We start from the raw sequence: 22,075 nt of genomic DNA on the forward strand, positions 1-22,075 counted from the left end.
TCCTTCCAGGACTGTCAGCCTCAGAGCGCCAAGAAGCCAGCTTATCTTTTCTTTACACTCCGCAGTGACCCTGGAATTCAGTGCTTTACTGACATACAGATACTTAAGTCAGTCAGACTTTCTCACTGAAATAAAAAAGAAAAACTGTTTAAATGTCCTCAGGGAGGAAAGATTTAGTTTGGTTTATAGTTTTACAAGTGTTAGTCTATGTTAGTGGGAACATAACATGTTAGGTGTGGCGGGGAACAGTGTAGCTCATGGTTGTCAAGAGGCAGAGGGGGCATGTCTGTGCTCTGGTGGGCTGTATCTCCCTCTTTATTTTATTTATTTCCATTCAGGAAGATCTCTAGCCTATGAGATATTCCTATCCACATCCAGAAAAGGTCTTCCTCTGTTAGTTAATTCTGCCTGATTTCTGACCCTCCCCACTTCCAGACATACCCAGAGGTGAGGTTCACTGACCTCTAAGCACTTCTCAGTCTATTGAAATGGTTAAGAGAAAAACAATCTCTTATCAACTTGATAATGCAAATGCATTCATGCCATTTCTAAGAGTCCCCATCATCAACATTTCCAGTATTGTTCCAAGTCTCCTGTCAGATTCCAGGGAAGCTGTTTTCTGTGAACCATGTAAGTAGAAACCAACTGTATACTTCCAAGATGCAAACACATAAAGTAAACATTCCTTCTTCAGAAGAGAAGGATGGTGTGGGAAAAGGAGGGATGATATCCTAGCAAGACCGAAATCTATCAAGACAATCATTCAACCCTGTAGCTCTTTATCTGAGCCGGAGCACAAACTCCAAAGTGGGGAAGCCCAACACTTAAGTTCACTCTTTTGGACTTGTTCTACACATTCTTTGAGCTTTTTTTTTTTTTCCAGATATTCCATGTTTCTGGCATATCCAGTTTCCCAGGGACCCCACTAGAGGTTAAACCTCACCTTTATGGGCTGGTTGGAGGGAACTATACCTGCCCATGTCTTCCTTTGGCATCTGGATGGAAGCCTCTATGACCTTGCAACTCTTGCATTCTGTATGCTTGCAAAAAACACCATCCGTGCAAAAGTTTGCTGCCAACTGAAATGGCAGCAAGACCCTCTAGGACCACGATTGCACTGACCTCCAAGCAACTAAGTAGTTAAACATGGTGAAATGAATCTTGGGGAAACAACCTCCCAAGGAACACTGTTTGAATACCCTGTGCATACACAAAATACCCCAAGGCAGTCAATTTTAAGGAAAAGTCTTTGATATCCTTGATGCTGGGGTGGATAAGATCTTGACAGTTCCCGAGAGGCATATTTTCTATTGTCCCAATAAAAATATTGTCTCCTTTTTAACAGCATTAATTTCTTTATATTACACTGGCTTTTCTTTTTTCCTTTTTTTGGTATGTATAGATATATGTGTCTATTTTTATGTATCTATACATGAGTGTGAGTGCAAATGTGTATACAAGTGTGAGTTCTCTCTTGTGTATGTGTGTGCATGTATGCATGCTTGCTCGCTTGTGTGTGTGTGTGTGTGTGTGTGTGTGTGGGTTTCCTCTTGAGCATGAAGACCGGAGGTCAACCTCAGGTGTTGTCTTCAGGAACTATCCACCTTATGTTTTTGAGATAGGGTCTCTCATGAGACTTGGGACTTACCAATTTGGCTAGGCTGGGTAGCTGGCTACCAGGATCTAGGGATTCCCCCCAATTCTGGCTCCCCAGTGCTGGGATTATACATGCACATTGCCACACCTGATTTTTGCTTGGTGCTTGGGGTTGAACATGGGTCCTCATGCTTGTGTGACAAATACTTTTCTTATTGAGCTATTTTCTCAGACCCTATACTGCCTCTGATGCTTAAGCCTTACAGTTCTAACACTTTTCTGATTTTTGCTCCTAATTCTCACTGTAAATACAGCAAAAAGAAGAGATCAACAGTTATACTGCAGCCTAAACGCTAGACTTGAAATTTCTTTTACCAGAATAATTAGATTGTCACCCTTAAGATCAGCTTTCCACAAAGTTACAGGGCATAGAAAAAATAGTTTTAATTAGAGTTTTAATTAGAGTGTTAACACCAGTGACCTCTTGAAACCCTATGATTTTTTTTGCTTCTGGGACAACTCACTCAGGATGATCCTTTCCAGATCCCACCATTTACCTGCAAATTTCATGACTGCCTTATTTTTCATTGCTGAGTAATATTCCATTGTGTAGATGTACCACAATTTCTGCATCCATTCTTCAGTTTAGGGGCATCTGGGTTGTTTCCAGCTTCTGGCTATTACAAATAAAGCTGCTACAAACATGGTTGAGCAAATGTCCTTTTTGTGTACTTGAGCCTCTTTTGGATAAGAACTGGGAAATAGTAAGAGCTGGAGAGGACAGGGTCTCCACAAGGAGAGCAACAGAACCAAAAAATATGAACACAGGGAACTTCCCAGAGACTCATACTCCAACCAAGGACTATTCATAGAGATAACCCAGAACCCCTGCACAGATGTAGCCCAGCCAGGGCAGTTCAGAGTCCAATTGGGTTACATAGTAATGTGAAGAGGGACTGCCTCTGACATAATCTGATTGGCCTGCTCTTTGATCACCTCCCCCTGGGGGGGAGCAGCCTTACCAGGCCATAGTAGAGGCCAATGCAGCCACTTTTGATGTGAACTGATAGACTAAGATCAGAAAGGAGAGGAGAACCTCCCCTATCAGTGGACTTGGGGAGTGACATGCATGCAGAGGGAGGAGGGAGGGTGGGATTGGGAGAGGAGGAGGGAGGGGCTTATGGGGGGATGCAGAATGAATAAAGTGTAATTGATGAAAAATTAAAAAAAAGAAAAAAAAAAAGAAACCCTACGATTACAGTCTTTACTTGCTGCATTGCATTGGCATCAAGATCTTCTGAGCTTCCACCCAGACCACCACGAGATTCTACTTACAGCATTCTAAGGCTTCTCTAGATCATTTCTCCAAACCCATCCAAATTTCCTCCACAAAATGTTCCCAAAGGCTGAATAACCATATGGCCGGTCTCAGTGACAATAACTCCAACTTCTCTGCTACCAACTTTCTCTGCATTGGTTGGATTTGTTGTAACAAAGATTTTAAGAGCAAGAGGATTAGTTTTGGGGTGGGTTTTGGGACGTGAGTCCATGCAGGCGTGGAGGGCACGGCAGAGCTGAGCGATTCACAACATGGAGTGCAGGAAGCAGAGCGTTCACTGAACATTACCAGATGAAGAACTTGTGAGAGCAAGCTGGCTGACCGTACCGTTAGTTTCTGCTCTAGTTATAATCACTTTGTATTCACACAAAAAGCTGTACATTCTGCACTTGCTAAGTGAATCAACAGCTCACTCTTGCCAAGCCCTTTGGCTTCCTATGACCATTCTGAAATTTAATTGTCCCAAATACAGTTTTTCTTAAAGCCCCGGTCACCAGTAACACACAGCTGTCGTGTTCAGGAATGCTTCTTGTTTCTTCATTCATGTCTATTCTCCCCTATGTTCAGGGGTTCGAGGAAGACTTCAGTGTTGTTTTCCCCTCTAAACACGACGGGCAGAACCCAGCTGGCCTCGCATGTCTTGCTCTAGTCAGCCATCACCTGACAGGAGAAAGTCAGGTTTCTGATGTGGCTATCCCACTCTTTGTAACAGCTCTGCTTTCTTCCCCTAACTTAAAAGTCTATCTAAATAGTGACATAAATACCCTACAGATAAATGTATATATTTGACACTAATAGAATAATACTTATCTTGTCTGAGTTTCTCTTCCTGTTGTTGTGATAAAATACTCAGACAAAAGCAATTGAAGGGACAAATCCAGGGTTTATCCTGCTCAGGGTTGTGGGTTACAGACCTCTGACATGTTGATGTTTTTTGCCACTTTACCTTTCTGAAGTCCATGCTCCTCCATCCCTGGTCCCAGGTAGCATGGTTTTATTGAGATATGAGCAAACAGATAATGAACTACACACATGAAACCAACACCAAATTCCATATAGTGGTCATGGGAGCCCAAAGTTTCCTCCTTTTCCTTTGAAATTTCTCCTCTTGCATCTCTCTCCATGTAGCAGTTCACAAAACCACTGCTCTGTTTGGTGTGGCCACAGATGATGCTGAAGCTTTCAGTGAGATGGAATGACAGATCTAGTCAGTTTTTCTTTGCCTTCTCTGTGTAATCCCATCACATGGATTTTGTTGATGCTTTACTGTCTCCACTTCTGACAGACACTTAGATTGCCCAATCTTGGACTGTTAAAAATATCATGAACATTCAAGTATAAACATTCGTATGTCTGTATGGTTCTCCCCTTTGCGTGACGCTTTTGGGATGAAATAACTAGACCACGTGATAGGACATGTTGAGGAACCACTAAACCATCCTATGAGGTTTATGGTTTCTCTGTCCAATTGTCCACTGAATTTGTGCACTTCAGAGAAGCCAGCTGTCACTTGCATTCTGAAAGTCTCTGAAAGAGGTGAACGGTCGTTCTAAATCATCTAACGAGGTATTACTGTCCTCCTACTTTGGCTGTGAGCCTGGGGTCTTCTCTCTGAATTAAAAAGCACAGTTCTTTTGCTTCCGTCTCTGACTGCTTTTGCACTATCATTCCACTGCACATCTCTTCCCTTTGTACATACATTTGCAATATGTGAATTGAGATTTTTTTCAGGTTCTGAATCGAAAATCCTGCGATGATTCACTTTCCAAATTACTTACAATTTACCTTTCACTCAGCGTGCCAAGATCATCTCCCACCTGTCCCTCAGCCCACCTATTGCCCACTTTGTGTAATAAATACAATAACGGCAGCCACATGCATACTGACAAATATTTCTACTTCAGAACTGACAGAGCGGCAATGTGTTTGCCTGGGATTATAGAAATGTGAAGGCAGTATGTTTTTCTTTTGGATGTACTCCTGAACTTTGGTATACAGTGCACCTAAACAGTGTTCATGAAGTGTTTGGATTCTAACGGCCTCACATACATGCAAAAGAATCCCCCTGTAGTCCACCGGGCTTAGGTACTTCACATAGGCAAACTACAGCGATGGCCCATGTAACTGGTTTTTGTTGTTGTTAGACAGTAAGATTGAGGACCTGAACTGTCCAAATGGATCCGTCACCCCTTCAGTTTTGCTTGTGTGGAAACAGCCTCACCTCTCAGCTCCTCCTCAGCTAATTCAGCGAAGTCCCACTGTGAGCATGGCAAGAAGAAAGAAGTGATGCGAACAGACTGGAGAGCTTTAATGCTGCCGGTGACTGCGCCATTACCCAGAAAATGCAGGTTAATGTGAAGAGGGGGAGGGAACCGTGGGAGGCAGCACGGCAAACACAACACGACCTATTAAATGGGACAGTCATGCAGTGTGCGGAGCAGGAAGGGGAGACAAGGGTCAAGATGGCAGCGAGACTTCCCTGCTCCTTCATCCAAGCAAACCATGGCGGAGATAAGGGTTTAAGAAACAAGGTTAGAGCAAATGCTGAATTAACTCCCAGACACTTGGCTTTTACAGTATGTGCCCTGGTCCACCCTTTAGAAATTCAGGATTCTCTAAATCCCTGTAGGACAAACAATCCACAGTAGTGAAAAGACACAATCTTAGGGCAGAATGTGGGAAATATACTACTGTACTGTTCCTAGTACATTTCAAGTTGGCTCTATATAATCTACTAACTTGGAATGTGAAAATAATTCTGCTATAATGCATAAAATTAAATAATGTAAAATATACAGTTGAAATCATGTTGTAATTTAATGGAAGAAGAATTCAGTTTCTTCTCATGTGTGTATGTTGCATAAATGTTGATTAAAAATGGGTTTATGGCTGGGCAGTGGTAGTGCAGGCCTTTAGTCCCAGCATTTGGGAGGCGAAGGCATGTGGATCTTTGAGTTTGAGGCCAGCTTGGTCTACAAAGCCATGGTGTAGCCATGGCTACACAGAGAAACTTTGTCTTAGGAAAAAAGAAACAAACAAACAAAGAAACAAATAAACAGAGAAACAAAGAAACAAAGAAAGAGACAAAGGAAGAAGAGAGGAAAAAAAGGGAAAAAGGAAAGATTTCATGAGCACATTGTATTTGAGGCTAGTCTTGCAGGACTAGGAAGGTTTATTCAAGTCAATATTATGAGGCTAAGACAGGAGAAAAGGGAGGATGCTTAGAATATATTAATAGCCAAAGGGTAGGATGCAATGCTAGGGTAGCAGGAAAGTGAGTCTAAGAGGTTGAGGGCATTCCTTAAGATTTAGTTACCACACTTGGCTTTGTTTCTCCACTCCCATTGCTGGCCTTTGCTGGAGCTGAAGCTAGTGTCAAGATGGTGGAGACAGAGGAAAGTTCAGATGTATATCATGTCTCCACAGTTAGAGTCCAGAGAGTTCATTTTGCTGGACTCTTGTCATTTCACAGTTCTCTATCTCTAAGTGGCCTTGGGTCACAGTACTCATGTTTCCTGGACTGTGCTCATCAGCATGAACTTCTCCTTGATACTCTCCCCATAGTCTGTCCCATTGTTGAGCTTTGTATGGAGTGGCCCCTAGAAATGAGCCATAGTTTCATGGCTGGGCAGTGGTAGTGCAGGCCTTTAGTCCCAGTGCTCGGGAGGCGGTCCTATAGTCCACAAGCTGGGTCCTAGAGTCTACATAGCTTTTCATGGGATCCTCATCTCCCACCCTGTGATATATTACTACCTGTGGATCATGTGTCTTTATATCTGTGTGGCTTCTTGGATGAGTTTGTATCTCTTCTGTGTTTATTTTCATTCGCTGTTAACATATAGCTTACTTTTTTATGAAATCGGCTACCTAGATATTTCGGTTCCTTATGGTCCAAGATGGTGGTTACAGATGCTGAAGTCTAAAAAAGCTTCTCCATTGTAAATAACCACTCACCAGGCGTGCTAGAGGGAACATGTGCAAATTTTTATGTGCCCTTATTGCCTTCCCTTCCTTATTCTCCTTTCGCAGACTGAACCCACAAACCTGTAACTTTTTCAGCTTCCAGTCTAGGAAGTGAGGCCTGTGAGAGGGCTAGCACCTGGGATATATTAAAGAAAACTGACCTTGAGTGTGAAATCTAGGTTGCAATTGAGGCTCTTCTCAGGAAAGCTCTGGGACCCAGAAAAGTCCACTTTGGTTTACGGTACCCCATCATATCTGAGGGTTTGTCATGGAGCAAAAGGGTGCTGAGTCATGGAAAGACAACCTCTAAAGTTGAGTAGAGCGCATAAGGAAGAAACGGCTCGATTCTCAGTTACGATCTTTCCTTTTAAAACATGCGGGAGGACCTGTCCAGCTGCAGTTTTCCCAACTGCAGATGTAGTGGTGAGAGGGAGAGGGCCCCTTTATGTAAGAACCAGGCGAGAAGTGGAGCAGAAATGTGTGGAACTGTGAAATTATTCCGGTTCTTTAAGCTCATGCATGCTAGAAGAAAAGGTTGTGGGGGAAACTGGAATGTGTGATATTAAAAGGCTGCAGAACATAAAAGTTTATGAGTTTGGTTTTTAGACAACACACATGCACGCACACACACAAATAAAAAAATAAATGAGTAAATAAATAATAAATACTGAAAACATTCCTATCACCTAATGGACACGCATAACTAAGAGAAATGCATATGCTTCTGACCTCCGTAACTCCGGAGACCCAGTCCTTTAGTATTTAATATTGTTTCAGAGTTTGTGCTGTTAAATCAAAAGGTTATCCATAATACATCTGGTGCTATTAATGGGAAAGAGCAGGGGTACTCAAAAGACATTTATTCATTATTAATATAGATAATAAAGGATCATTTATGAGGCTTCAGATGAGATTTTTATCATCAAAAGCTTAAAAAGCAAAATTTATTTTTGCTTCAGGACAGACACGGGAGGCGTCTATAACAAGAAATGTGAGTGTCAACACAAAGCTGTCAGGTTCACTCTGTTTCCAGACATGGTGAATGCTTTATAGCAACAGATTAAAAAGAAAATAAAATTTTGAGCTTTAAATTCCTATCGACAGTCCCTTCATGATTTATTCCTGGCTTGTCCTTTATCGAGATGGCGTGTTGATGTTCTCTGCTCTTTCCTCTTACATTTGTGGTCTTTCACGCCCAGGGAAATAAAATCAGGAGGAATTCATCACATTCTTATGGATACAGGGGACTGGTGGCAAACAGAAGAAGTTGACTCAAGAATGTTTACATCCTAGTGAGAGCCACAAGTCCTGAGTTTATTGGACACAACAAGTAATGAGAGAGGATGAATTTAAAACATACCTTGTTGAAAAAAGCTGGTGAAAGCTTGAGAAGACTTGAAGAACTTTTGGAGTCTGAACATAGCATTACTGAAACCAAAAGCTTGTACTTCTGAAGCTGATCAAAGTGTGTTTTAAAACAGAATTTTTTTTTTTTTTTTTTTAATGAGGGTGTGGAGCTTTTTCACATTTTATCTTACCCTAGCTTTATAGGTAAGCACTGACCAATCCATTTCTCAACCGAAGTTATGGCTGGAAAAGTTATTGGATTTGGGCCTTGGAGCCCACATTGGCAAAAAAAGAGAAAACCAAGGATGTATCACACAGTAACAGCTACAGATGAGACTCTTAGGAAATGTTTGCTGAGTAAGCAAATGAGGATTTCCTGTCTGACCATGGATGGTAGTTAAACCAGAGGATACTGGAGCTATCCTTAAAGAATTTATCTAGCACTGTACACATTAACTAAAAGCATGTAGTACTTTGGTTAAGTTTTCACCATTAAAGAATGTAAAGGGAAGATCCAAGATTGACTGGTTCTAGATGACCTTGATTTTGATATTTGAAAACAATAATTTCAAAACCATTAATTTGGTAAAACTCCATTAAACATGGTTTTACCTCTGCTTAGTTAAGATAAATAGACAAACGAAGACCAGAAAAATCTAACATCCCACCCAGAGTATTTAAAGCCCAAAGAAAGCTCATGGTATGTTACTAGTTTTGTCTTAACATTCTTTGGATCAAGAAGAAACATAGTGCAACATCAGAGTCAATCACTGGAGAGGAAGGAGAGTAACAGTACACCAAGATTGCTTAGGAAAGATCCTGCGTGTCATGTGTAAGACTGACATTCAACATCCACCCATCAATCCATCCACCATCCATATATCCATCCATCCACCCACCTATCTATCCACCCATCCACCTGTCTACCATCCATCTACCCATCCATCCACCCGTCTATCCGCCATCCACCTGTTCTCCTAGTTTCCACTACATGCACTACAGGGACTGAAACGGTCAAAACATGTACCCGGTCCCATCTTGCACTGCAGGGACTAAAAAGGTCAAAACATGTACCCGGTCCCATCTTGCATTTATATTCCTTCCCAACTTTGTGTAGGTCCTAACAGTCAAGCACACCTAGCACTCAGAAGACTCCAAGTGGGTTGGGTGTCACCCATCTCAGCGCAGTCAGGGTGGCAGCATGGTTTCTCCACGTTATCAGGGTCTTAGACATTAGTCATCATGCTGTCTTGAGAGCAAGCAGGAGGCAGCTTCTCTTGAGAGAGCACAGTTTGTAGTGGTCAAGTGAAGTGCAGGAGTAGAAAGCAAAACCTATAGGTTCCTCCGCACGCCCATGGTGACACGGGTGGAATTTCAGAAAAGGCTTTTTGAGCCTTCAAGAGGCAGTGGCTGCAAGTTGCTCCTCAAAATCAACTACTTTACTTTCTAAATTCCTTCCATAACTCTGTAAGGCATTGCAAGGAACCCATTCTTATCTGTTTTTTGAAAAAACTCCTCTTTAAATGCCTAAAATAAAATTCCACTGCTCAGAAAGCACCTGTGTGAGGCTGCATGTCCAACTCATGGAGCTGCTCCTGTGATCCGCAAGGTGAAGTCAGGATAACTTAGTAGCAGCAGCCAGTCTCTCTCCTCTGAACCTGTTTGCTTTAGGTAAATTATTTGTTCCGTCATACCTCTCCCTTCCCAGAGAAGCAGTCCATTTTCTTGACACATTGATAGTCCATGCAGAGGGAACATAGTATGGGCCTTTAAAGGAAATTCTCAGGGTGTTTTCACTGTGTTGAAGCATATTCAAGAATCTTGGCAGAAATGTCTTCTATCCCAAATGCTAATGAGCCGTGACATGATATATGGCCTGTGTAGGGCAGCTTTTCCCCAATTCAAAATGAAAAGTATCATTTCACCAACATGCTTTAGACAAAAGGTTGTTAATCTTTCTCTTCATAGCACAGTAATAAATCTCTGCTAAATAACTGGGTATTCATTTTTTTTTAATTGTTGAAAGTTGACTTTTCCTATGTGTTTAATCACGAGCCAAAGAAATGCAGATAAAAATAAATCTCAATATATAATTTCACATTAATCTTTGCAAATATGTCTAAAATGAGGGACATAATAGGTTCAGACCTAGGTAGATGTAGCCATAACAAGATTATGGTATCCACGAGTGCCTGTGGAGGTCTGTGGTGCTATACCCCATTTTCTTTGTAAAACTGGAAATGTAGAATACAGCTTACTTCTTTTCAGAAACCAGTGTTTGTTTGTTTCTGCTGTGCAAACATTCATCTCTGGGTAGAACTTGAGATAAGCATATATGGATTTCATCTTCAGTTGACATAAGATGATTTCTGCCTCTACTCTCCATAGTCAGGAAGTAATAAAAGTTTTCTTAACATATAAGAAGCTTTAAGCTATAGGAAAATATTTCAGAGATAGACAGCCAGGCTACCAAAGTATTGCTAAACCTCATCTTCAGTGTATAAAGCCTGGAGGCTTACAAACTCTCTCTCTCTGTGCTCAAACCCCTCAGATTTAGAGCCACAAACCTGTGTACTGAAAGGAGAACAATGACAAGAGTTCACTTTCCTTCAGGTCTTCCAGGGGGATTTCACTAAGAGACCTGCTGACACCCTCTCGTGTGCCCTAAGCCACAGCAGCAGTAGAAACATTCCAAGATTTTTATTTGCAATAGAATTTTTCCAAGAACTCTGCGCTGTTTTAAGTTCCGTCCTTAGCTGACTGTGGTAGTGTAAACCTTGGCAGGCAGAGGTAGGTGGATTGCTCTGAGTTCAAGGCCAGCCTGGTCTATCTAGTGAGTTCTAGGCCAGCAAGGGCTACACATCGTCCCTCTCTCTCATAAAACAGAAGTTCGATCCTTGATGTCAGAACCTTATTTCCAGGGCTTGACTCACTAGTTCTCACGGTGGGCAACCCCTGCTTCCTGGGCTAGTTTCAACAGTTAGTCTTCAACGTCAACACCCTCAGCAAGGCAGGGGTGAGACAAATAGAAGTCCTTGTCCGTTCTTGGGAATGTGGATTAGGACGGCTGTTACGGAGACAACATGGAGGTTCCTTCAGAGACTCAAAATAGCACTGGTGAGCGATCCAGAGGTTCCGCCACTGGGTATAGAGCCAAAGGAAACGAAGTCACTTTGTCAGAGATATCTGTGCTCCTTCATCTTTTCCGGCACTGTCCCCAACAACTAGCTAAGGAATGGGAATAGCCCAAATGTCTCTAAACTTGGATAAACATGGATAAACAAAATGTGGCCTATACACACAATGGATCACCTCTTAGCTACAAAATGATGAAATCCTATACTTTGCTACAGTATGGATGGAACTAGAGATCATTGTATTACGTGATCCAACCCAGGAACACTGGCAAGCTCCCTGAGACTTTTCATCAAATGCAGCCTTTAGAAACGCAAGCTTCCTTCTTTTCCCGTTAAATTTTCTGTGGCCATATTACAGCTCACTGACACCATCACTTGCCGTATGCCTGTGATTGTGTTGGAGTAAGTACTGCATTTGTAAGATCTTCACCACAAACCATGTTCAGTGGACTGGCATAGCCTGGATTCGCAGATCTCATAAAACCCGTTGGCAAGAGGCTTTCATTTTAAAGATGGCTCCTTTGATGTTTGTTTCCTTCAGAAGATTATGACTGTGGTCCATTAACTTCATTATAACTGGTCATAAGCCCAGACGTGTAAGTATTCTCTACTTTGGATTCTATCTTCAGACAGCCTTATATGAGACATGTATGTAAAGCACATGCTAGTAAAATGTGAAGTAGAAGGGCACAAGGATAAATGAGGAATTCATGAATAACATAAACTCTTTGCAACACAATCCAGTTCTTAGAGTATTCACATCATATAGTGTTTACAAAGAAGGCTCAGTTGCATGGTAGGGGACAAGAGTCAATAATTTGTATGGGCTAGTTTTCTTTTTTTTTTAATAAAAATGTTCATTTCAAATTTAGAAGTAAACGTGCATGTTTCTATGTGCTTATTGATATGTAAGAGAGTGAGGAGATGAACGGGAAGGGATACACAGACCTCAGTTTATTATCCTATTCTTCACACAGAGTTTACCAGTTTTCAGTGGGCCTTTGTCTAGGCTTTCCAAATTAATGAACTCACCAGATTAGGAAGGCACCACACTGCATGGTTGTAACAGCTGGAGAGACTTCTCTTAAGACAACCAGGCCATTTTGCCTCACTCCAATTACAACATCCAAGGGGATCTGACATTTAAATATGTTTTCTGACCATTCAGGACTGATGTTACAAGTTCCCTAGGAATACGATACAAAAAGTTATTATTCAATAGAATTTTGTTGAAATACATACATGTATTCAGACATACATAGGCTATATGTTTTTCATACATACGTATTTAATAAATACACAGACTGTACTTTCTGCGTGTGGACTCTGATACTGAGCATATACAAGTGGCCAGGCAACACCTGGGAGCCAAGGGAGGCATCTGTGAAAATTTGACATTAGACACGAAATCCAAAGGACAGCAAAGTGGAAAAAAGGAGCAAGGGGGTAAAAATTCAAGAGGTGCACCAGGTTTTTCTGCTTTTATCATTTTAATATGATACCTTGTAAACATTAGTTCTTGGTAACCTGGCCCCTTCACTAATATTTATTCCTGCCTATCCAATATTTTCAGGTGGGACATATGCATATAAATACATGGATATAGTAAGGAGCTCAAAGAAGGCAGTAGGTATATCATGGCAACTAAGATTCTTTTGTGTGTGTGTATTCCTATGTTCATGCATGTGTGTGCCTGTGTATGGGGGGGGCTTACGTTTGTGCATGTACGAGCCCATGTATATGGAGCGTGTATGATCATGCATGTCTGTGCCCATGTATGTGTATGTGGGGTGCCCATGTTTGTGGATGTGTGTGCCTGTGTACATGGAGCATGTATGTTCATGCATGTGTGTGCCTGTGATGGGGGGTGCACATGTTTGTGCTTATGTATGTGTAGGTCAGAAGATAACCTTGGGTGTCATTCTTCAAGTGCCTTCTACCTTTAAGAAGATTTGTGTATTTTTATGTTACTGTGGAAGTGTTCACCCACATGTATGAATGTATACTATCTGCAGGCCTGGTTGTGGGGAACTGAGGAAGTGAATGTGTAAGGAGTAGATGAGTGAGTGTGTATTATTGTCAAGTATCAATGCCTTAGGCTAATGGAACTGACCAAGCCTTCTTCCAGGCGAGGCTCAAAGGCATGGCAAACCTCCCCCCGGTCCAAGAGTGAGTGCTTGGGACCAGTGCGTGCAAAAACTAGCAACTGCAGCTACCTCCTCTGGGATGACTGTTCCCCTACAAAGACCCCTATGGAGACCAGCTGGTTCCCCTCCCCGACTGTGTGCTGTACCTAACAAACTAGCTTGGGGTTGCTGCAGAGCGGTGCTGCTCTGGGATTGTAAGCATATGCAACCATATAGCAAGATTTTCTCAGACCCTCTAGCAGAGAATTGTTAATATTTAAAAAGATTAGGCCTACAGCTGGGTAGACTCAACTAGCTCATCTAAATTATCACAACTATTCTAGCCTTTGACCCGCTACGTGGCTGGTTTCTTACCTCTCTACTCAGCCCCGATGCGCCTGTTCCTTCCCTTGCTCCTGGCCAATCTCCAGCGTCTGCTTTCTTCTCCCAGAGTTCCTTTCTCTGCCCGGAAGTTCTGCCCTGAACTTCCTGCCAAGCTATTAGAGGAGAGATTTTTATTAACGCCAATCAGATACAGTTCTAGATTGCCTTAGGCAGGTGAGGAAAGAACAAATACTTAAAAATATGAGGCTAGTGCTGGTTCATAAAAATAACAATACCAATATTAGGCTAGTACTCAGCTCTCTGCTGGTTTAGCAATCAGCAATTGAATACACAGAGGCAGCCTTCATACAACGCACAAAAGGTTACCCCATTACCACCATACCTGCCTTTTATTTGGTTTCTCACTTCTCCACACTTGTGAAGCAAGAACTTAACCGCCTGAGATATCTTTGGGTCACTGTGGTCATAGCTTTCAAGGGGATATTGGGACCTCAGCTTTTTACTCATTTTCCTATCTGTCTCATACCCTGAGGTGAACTGATTTCCTCTGCTGCATGCTTATACCAAAACAACGTCCAATTCGTCATGAACTAAAATACACAAAACTGAAAAAAAAAAAAACCAAACCTAACCTTTCCTTTTACGTTTCAAATTTGATTTATCTCAAGTATTTATTATGGCAATTAAAAGCCAAGTCCCATAGTTCCATGCGTATGCATTCGTATGTTCATTTTGCACCCTTTTACACATTATCCCCTAATGATTGCTATAGCCACGAGAATGTATCTCTCATGCCTCCATCTGCTGGTAGAATAATGGGGAGAGAGCCCAGCTGCTGCATACGAGATCTACTGTGGCCTACATCTGAAGGACACCCTGGCCAGGTTAGAGACTGGGTGTGGCAGGGACGTAGAAAGTCTGAGAGAGGACACCTTGGCTTTCTCACTTAGCTTTCTTAGACCTAAATTCTCAGTGTGCGATGCTTCTGTCTGACCTTTCTCCTTTACCTGGGTTTGCACCTGTGCTAGGGTCTGACAATTTCCTCTGCCTCCCCGGCTTTCTGTCTTTTCTTTCTATTAATAAATCTCTAGCATGGACTAATGTAATGAAAGCTTACGAGAGGACTCAGGTAAACACAATAGCATTGCCTTGACAACATTCCTCCATTAGTGAGGTGGCAGAAAGACTGGATCTCTCACACATGACTGATAAAATATAGTGTGCAGCCATTCTATCAAGGCTTAGCAGTTTTGTTTTTTTTTTTTAAAAAAATCAAAGCACACAATTACCACAGCGCTGAGTGATTACATTTATCCTGGAGAAATAAAAGCATGTCACCACAAAGAGATTTTTGCATTCTATAGTTTATAGCAGCTTTATTTAAAATGTCCCTAAACTGAAAAGAATCCATATGTCCTTCAATAGGCAAGTGCTTAAAAAAAGACCCAAAACTGTAGTACATTCCCTCCATGGGATACTCTGCCATAAAAAGAACTATAAAAAGAATAGAAAACAATTAATGCACACAATAACTTGAATCTCTAGACAATTAGAATGAATGAAAAAAGTCAGTCACGGGAGATGACATGCTATATGATTCCATTTGTGTAAGATTCTTGAAATGGTGCTGTGATTCAAGTTGCCAGCAGACCGGTGTTCAGGTGAGCTAAAATAAAGCCTGGAGTAACAGAGACCGAGGTAGGGCTCTGAAAGGGCAAGCTAGGTTACCATATGGTAGGGAACATGTTCTGTATCTTGGCAGTATTTAATTTCTTTCATAAAGATTATTCTAACTTGTGTGCATTGATATTTGCAAAGAATACAGCAGATATCGCCATCTCTTTACCTCTGCAGAGTATGATGTCATACCTGCAGACTTTTTTACCCAATTTGAAAATTGATAGTGACTCTGTTTTCACGTATATGTTACATATGAAATTAAGGGTTTGTGTGTGTGTGTGTGTGTGAGTGTGTGTGTTTGTAAAGGTATTTTGTGTTTCTGTTTCTCTGTGATGCCAACAAACATATATGTTTTTAACTCAATTCTCTACTTCCTGGTTGCCATTATGTGCTTGGTTTCCCATGCCCCTCCCTCCACGATGGACTGAATTCCTTCTGTGGCTGGCTGACATCCCTCCACAACGGGCTGAACTTTCACCACAGTGGACTGAATCTCTCCTATGACGTGATGAAGTGCTTCCCAAATGAGCCGATTTCTTCCGTGATGGATCAAATCCCTGCTACAGTGGACTCAACCCACTGAAACTGTGGCTGAAATAAATCCGTCTCTTTAAGAGGTTGTGCCAAGAATTTCATCCTGATGAGTAATGATTATAAGATGTTCTTAAACTTGCAAATTACATTTTAATTTAGGTTATGCAAGTATTTGTGCATGTGCGCCTTGGTGCATTTGGAGAGGCCAGAGAATAAGTGGGAGTTTTCGAGCTCTCCTTCCACCATGGGGGGTACCAAGGATGAAACTCTGGTAGGTATTCTTGGCAGCAGACCCGCTACCCTCTAAGCAATCTTCCTAGCCTTGTTCTTGGTTTTGTAATTAAATTTTGATCTCCGGTTCCTCTTAGAACCTATAAGCATGTGGTATACTTTCTGTCCAAAGGGTAGATTCTTAAGAATGACTGGCCATTCCCTGCTTGGGCCTGATGAATTCTAGAGAATTACACTTCCACACTCAGGACACCCTCATGGACAGCCCTTTTTTAGATTTTGAAGCTGCCATTACCCATCCGTCTTCCTTTCGGCCAGGTGAGGTTGGATCATTCTGCTCTGTGGGGTCCTTCTCCCTGTGACTCATAAACTCTGCTCCCGTTAGAGGTCTTCTTGCCACTTACTCTTTGTCAGGTCCAAAGAAAACTGTGCTTCCCCAAGTAGGAACCTGCAAAGCTAGTTTTCCCCCGCCAAAGAAGCCATTTCCATTATCTCTGGCAGAAAGGGACACACAGTTATCTCTGGTGCTTATCACCATACTAAAGTACATGCTGGCCTCCAGGCTTCCTCAGGATCTTCTGCTTCCCCACCTTAAACTTCTCCAGCCCATGGGTTTCCTACACTCCATGCACCCCCCAGCCTCTCACTCTCCTCATCGCCTTGCTCTTTCAGCTGTGCCCCCAGTTCGATGGTCCCCCTCTCTCTGCCCTCTCCTTTCTCTGCACCCTCTTTGTCTCTGTATCTGTCTCTCCACCCCTTTCCCTCTTCACTCTGCCTCTGCTTCTCTCCTGGCCAGATCCAGGCTGATGGTGACGCTCACTCTACTACTTTCTCTCTCGGCTCTGCACTTTCCCAGATGCTCCTGGACATCCTTTCTCTCACATCTACAACAAGAAATTTCTCTTTAACCATACCGTGGGGCAGTCGTGTTTGTACACCTCTTAGGGCAGACATGGGCATGGCTTAGTCCTCAAGAGCCCAGCATGAGGACGTCTGCATATTTTTTTTTCTTTTTCTTTTTTGGAAAACCTGTCCTAGTTTCACTAAAGATCAAAATTTAAGGTGTCATGAGATTATATTGTGCTCTATGCAAAACTGAAATCTCCTATTGTCACTTCCTGGGGGTACATCCCTTGTCCTCTTCCTCATTCCATTTGATGGTTCTCTGTTGTCCTCAAGTGGTCTTCTCCCTCTTAACAACTTGCTTCCAACAAAAGCTCTGATGAGATTGCTCATGCTGAGGTGTGACTGATGGACAACAGCTAAGCTGTGACTCTTCTGAGAGTCTTTGAATGTGATGTGTTCCAAACCTGAAGCTGGGGAGAAAGCTGATGATACAGACAGCAGATCAGAGTGGTAAGTGTCCAGCCAATAAACATCTTACATTCTAGAAATTTGAACATGGAATGCTGTCTATTCTTAGTACTCCTTCATCAGAGCCCGGTCCCTGTTAGGCACCGTCAGAGAGGCCAGCTTCCAAGCAAAATGAGCATGGTCTGATGGTTCCAGGATGCTCTTCATGTGCAGCATCCCAAACCATGACCAGGGCAAGCAGTTACAGTTCATTTAACTTTGCTCTTTTAGTTACTCCTTACACTGGGGCAGCTGGTGGTATTTCTTTTCCTCAATAAATCATCACTTGCTCTGCGTTTACACACTATTTCGTGGGTTCCTGTATTTTTAGGGAACAGTATTTTTAATGGAAATTTATGAAAACTAAGAATGGCTTCAGGCAAAATAATAAAGAATGATTCCAAAATAAAGCATCTTTTTATCAGGAGCTAAGGAGATGGCTTAGTGGATAAAGGGCCTACTGTGTAAGCACGAAGACCTGAGCTGCGTTCCCCATGTAAACAACAGGCATGACGGTATGTCTGTATTCCCAGCCCTGAGAAGGTACAGACATAGGGATTTCTGGAGCTCACTGGCCAGCCAGTATAGCCAAGCAGAACTCCAAGTTCAGAGACAGATCCTGTCTCAAGACATAAGGTGGAGAATGTTTTTTCATAAACATTAATGAGCTGTCCATTCTGGGAGCTCCCACAAAATACACTAGGTGGCTCAGAGGCAACAGAAGCTGTTGTCTCACAGTCCTGGGCCTGGCAGTTCAAGACCGTGCGCACTGGCGTATTTGCTGCCTGGTGAGGTCCTGCTACCTGGTTCGTGGATGATGTCTTCCTTGTCTGGCCTCACTGGCTGGAAGTGGCAAGGTGTGTCTCTGGAGCCTCCCTTGCACGTGCATCGACCCCACTCATGTTCTAATTGATCTAATTGCTTCCCGTAGATCCCCACCTCCTAACGGCATCACTGCTGTTTTGGTCCTAGGATTGGGGGCGGGGGATGGTTCTCAGAGGATCATAAGCATGAAGTCCACGCACGGAACTGCACGTTTCTCCTCTTTGTGACAGGCTGAGTCCCTTTCCTGCCACTGACATCTCCTCACCGCTTCAGTTGGTTTCGCAGACAGCACTTTCCTATTCTGGTTCTTCTCTCATTGTTCCGTTTTCCAGATGTGGTCCTGTTTTGTATTTACTCCAAGTGTTTTTTTTTTTTTAAGCTGTTTATAAAAGTCACATCAATTGTTTCTTGCTCTTTGCCTCCTCCAGAGAAACTGCAATTTGCAAAAGGCTTAATTAGGATCTCTCAGAATTTGATGCACTTTAGGATTTTAATGTGTACCATAGTACAACATGATCTCCAGGTTTGTTGGTTGCTCCAAATAGTCTTTCTCAAACCTAGGTCCCCCATACAGTTATGCTTTCTTAAAATATTTCTCTCTAAGAGAAATCTGAAAAAAAAAACACAGATAAACATTATTATTACATCAAAGCTGCAAGCTCATCCAGGACACCATTTAGCATTGTGGTTGATTTAAGCGGGTTTTTTTTTTTTTTTTTAAAGTGAATTCTGAAACTCATTTGGATGTTGTTTTCATAATAAGCCATTTTAATGATCACATATGTTGTTGTTTTAAGAGCCCATTTTATAATGGAAAGAATACACTCTGGACTATATTGGGGATTTGATTCATGCACTTCCTTCCTCCTTATGCACTAAGCTGTTTATTAATCAGGCTGCCTACACGGTCTGTTTTTGTTCACTTTGATTTCTTTGTGTTTAAAGTTCAGGCTTTAAATTCTCAGGACTAAAAACGAAGACGACTGCTTTTAGTTGTTTGTTTGTTTATTACTCCAACCAGATATCTAAACAGTTCCAGGCTTCGAAGGGAAGAAAGGAGAGATGAGAGCGAGGCCTGTCAACACACTGGCTTGTTGTGCATGGAGGCCTCAGAATGAGCCAGTCTGCCTGAGATTGCATGGCAAAGGCATTTGCTTCGCTGTATAGATTTTTTTTTTTTAAGTAGAAAGCAGGCACCTTGAATGTTACCTCTTATGTGATTCAGAGAAGTGTCCATCCAGTGCACATCCTCCCAGTGTGCTCAGCCTTTAGGAGATGGCTTGTGATGTGAATGGGGAGAGAGCACTATGAAGCACTCGGAAGCCAGAATTCCCGAAGTGTTCATTTTGTTCAGCAAAGGGTAACAATTTCCCGCTTTCCTTACACACCTGCCACATTTCTTAGTGGGATTCCTCCATGCAGGATAGCAGTTTAGGAGAGCGTGCTTACACATTGAGAACATTTAAGGAGGTCTTTTGTCCTTCTGTCCAACAGGTCAATTGAGAGAGGAAATTGAATCCGCAGTAGTCAGAAAAACCACAGTTCAAAAGTGTGGGAAGTTAGCTGCTCGGGCTAATAGTTTGTTACCTTGTGACAGCAATGCAGAGAATCAGACACCCTGGACAAAGATGGGGGAAGTGCAGGATGCTCCTCTGTTAAGTTCTGAGGATCATAAAGATCAAGATCAGCTTGGATGCCTGATCAAAACCAAAGTGCTCCAAACAGGGAAAATTTTTCCGTGGAGTCTAAAGACAGAGGACAGACAACACAGGGTATGTTCTGCTTCTCCTCTCTCAGCCACCCTGGACTTGCTTGTATAGTGACACCCATTGGTGGTGGTCACCACCTCCCACCTGGATTTGTTGACACACGTAGTAGGATTTATTTATCCATTGCCATGTGGATGTACAAAGAACGTCAACTCCTTTATTTCTTAGCCACCGACATGGCCTTCCTTATTGGTACTTGGTAATGGTGATGCTGCTAGGAAACACATTTAGAACCACCCAGTGTCCTCCTTGGTCTGATTCTACCTTGCAGGCTAATAATTGTCTAAGGAATGCATCTAATTTCTAATAAATAAGTTTTCTAATAAAGTTCTAATAATTTTCTTTGAAGGATTTGATTCTCTGTCTCAGTGTCCTTTACCATCCCTTAGAGTCACTCTAATATATCTTCAAAATACGTCTTGCTAATTTTTTACCTCAGCAAGTGTACTTTAGTAACAGTAAAATTGAAAATATGCCTACAGTTATGGCTTTAAGTGTCTGGAAGTTTTCAAAGTAGCTAGGCAAGTTTATAATTGTGTGCATCTGGGTGTTCTGTGGATGAGATGGTGGAATTTGGCTAATAAAATTAACTAACAATTCAACACATAGTTACATGTTTATTCCGTTAATTTGTTTCTCTTGATTTCATTTTAATAGAATGAAACAGTGTTGCCAAAGCCCAGGTCTTCATTCCTGGTTCTGTGTATAGTAAGATTGGGCAGCAATCCTTTCTTGACTCTCTGTGGCAGTGGTATTCAACCAATGGGTCATGACCCGTTTCAGGGGGGCATAACAGATAGCCTGCATTATATTTTTTAAAACGTAAACAGTGTCTACTGCTCCTGGTTCAGATCTCTCTGTAGTGGACACAACACCTTAATTTTTTTTAATTACTTCTGAGTGGAGTCTTCACAATCAAATGCTTCCGCTTCCTGACTTTAATTTTCTCTTTTGAGTGTCACAAATTTGACATATATCATCTGTACTTTCTTTAAATTTTGATACTTTCCTAAAATTAAAAAAAAATCTTAAAAAAGTAAAATGAACCAAAGTTAAATCGGTTTTACTTTTGTTTTAGATGTAGCAAAACCCAGTTCAGTCAGACCACAAACTAGAGCTTAAAGAAGAATTTCATTTTCCTGTAGGAACGAAATCGCTCTTATTCAAACCTCTTCTCTGTTGTATGTTGACTTTCTTGACATTGTGCTCCCTAAAGTGGTTGTAAGATTTAGTGGTTGTAAGATCATAACTAACATGTTTTTATAAAATTTTCCTCCCTGCTTGTCCCTGTCCAGAAAGGGGTGTGTGGAACCCTGATCCTTCTGAGGGATATCTCGCTGTGACACAACTGAACTCCCATACCACACACATCTATTGTGAATAATAAGCCAGTTTCTGAATTGGAACGAGACAAGAAAATGGACACTCAGTCCTTTTAAGACAGTTGTTCTGTCTTCTTGCTGAAAGGGAGGATTCCATGTGTCGGGTACAGCCCTGCTCTTGCTGTGATGTGACCATTTCTAATATCATCATGTCCACCCATCAGAGGCCAGGGAAGCAGGACTCCTGTTCAGAGTCCTCAGACATAGAACTCAAAGCATGCCCTCCATTCCTGTGTGGTCTGTGAGCCCTAGAACCAGGAGACAGAGATACCCACAAGGACTCATGTCCTGTTTTGATCCTAGAGGTACGTCATTGGAAGAATTAGGTGCAGCTACACTCTTCAGGTTTTATTCCCGTATTGTACATACGGCAACATATTTTTGGTTACATATATCATTTTTAACAACGATTTTCTGTGCTTACCTTCTGAATATTTAATATTCAGCT

This window comes from Meriones unguiculatus, chromosome 19 (genome assembly GCF_030254825.1).
Source record: "Meriones unguiculatus strain TT.TT164.6M chromosome 19, Bangor_MerUng_6.1, whole genome shotgun sequence".
Classification (NCBI taxonomy): Eukaryota; Metazoa; Chordata; class Mammalia; order Rodentia; family Muridae; genus Meriones; species Meriones unguiculatus.